General features: G+C 34.6%; 1 protein-coding gene across 2 annotated transcripts in view; it reads right to left on the bottom strand.

Annotated features, from left to right (window-relative positions):
• LOC106470527 (serine-rich adhesin for platelets-like) overlaps positions 1–1,658 on the bottom strand; it is a 77,559-nt gene that overhangs the window by 29,764 nt on the left and 46,137 nt on the right. The window lies entirely within an intron of this gene.

Here is a 1,658-nt window from a genome sequence, read left to right as displayed (position 1 = left end):
TTTTTTTTTTTTTTTTTTTTTTTTTTTTTTTTTTGTTGCGAAAGTTTGTGTCAAGAATAAAAGGTGTTCTTAAACCTGATATCTTTCTCGTACCAGAGCCAAGTGTTTCAAAACAGTCAAAGTATTATTTTTCAATAATTGGATTGGGAACGCAAAGGTTGGTCGAATTTCAAAATCAATCTTTAAATAAATAAAAAATATTAATAAAACTGACTTATTTAGGAAGAAAAACATCTAATAAATATGTAGTTATAAAAGTATGTACAATACTCAATTATTATAGTAACATGGCGTTAAAGATAAAATACATATACCGAGATTTGGGTACGTTATATTAAAATGATTTTAAAAATGCAATTGAGCAAGTTACGTGACAACATCAGCCTATATAACTTCGCGGTGAAATAGAATGTATCAGAACTACTTTTCAACATTGTTTGACATATTGTAGATAGTGTGATGGCACCGAAAATTGGTCGCATTTGAAAAGAAAATGTAAGCTCTTTCCGACGAAAAGTATTTAAAGACTAAGATCATAAAAATGTGTTTAGATCGAGGATTTAAAATTTCTAAGACAAGGACATTCATTGTACTTAATAGGGTTGGAAGAATGGAAATATGGATCAAAATGGGAACCCAGGACCATCAAAAAAGAGACCCGTAAAAAGTCATACCCCATCTGAGGTAAGCATAGTGTGGCGTCTTCTAACAGGTGAGAATACACGAACAGAAAGGGCATTAGCAAAAGTCGCTCACGTACCCCAGGCAATAATACGCAACATAATCCAGAAGAATCTCCGTCTGGAAAACAAAAAAGCGATATAAGTTACGTGTACACAAACTGCTTCTACGACATATCCATTCAACCGTGGCACACCTCAAGCAGTTGGATAATGAAACGGGTGTTCATGCTATTCCATACGAAAACACACAGGCAAGTCGCTCCTATGAATTTCTCTGAGACTGAACTGGTGAAACGGAAGCTGGAAAACTATCGTCTTACTGCATTAGATGGCTTGTGAAACATAAGCATGAAGGAGGGATATGCTTTGGACATGATAGCCTTACGACAGAAACTTTTGTAAAGGAAACTATGCTGCGAGGCTATTGTCAAGATGCACAGTCCTCAAACAGAGCATGATCGGACGTGGCAACTTGAAGCGTAATTACGTGATGAAGTTTCAAAATTGTTTTAATAAACCGTACTTAAACTACAGTAACGTATAATAGGCTATTATTTATTATCCTTCTGATGTGACTGCCAATTTTAATTTCTCTCTAATTTATAATAGTGACTAATAACACTTTGTAATTTACTATCATTATGGGGTCACACAGCGTGCATTTCATTATTACTATTATTCTGTGTTTTTCTTATAGCAACTCGGGCAATCTGCTGTGTCCATCGACAGAAATCGAACCCCAGATTTTAGCGTTGTAACTCCGAAGACTTGCCGCTGTCCTGCCAGGGGACATTATTATTCTGCGCCATTATATCTTTTTATTATTCTGGCATAACATAGCATATAAATTATGAATTTGGCGTAACACTGAATGTATTGTATTAACATTTAAGCCTCACATGATGTATTTTGTTTTTTATTTTGGCGTAACATGGCACGTATTGTTGAAATTCTTTGTTTGTTTGTTTGTTATGG

The sequence above is a fragment of the Limulus polyphemus genome, unplaced genomic scaffold (assembly GCF_000517525.1).
Source record: "Limulus polyphemus unplaced genomic scaffold, Limulus_polyphemus-2.1.2 Scaffold4065, whole genome shotgun sequence".
In the NCBI taxonomy this organism is placed as follows: Eukaryota; Metazoa; Arthropoda; class Merostomata; order Xiphosura; family Limulidae; genus Limulus; species Limulus polyphemus.
The sequence above is the reverse complement of the archived record's forward strand: the minus strand, read 5'-3'. Positions and strand labels throughout refer to the sequence as shown.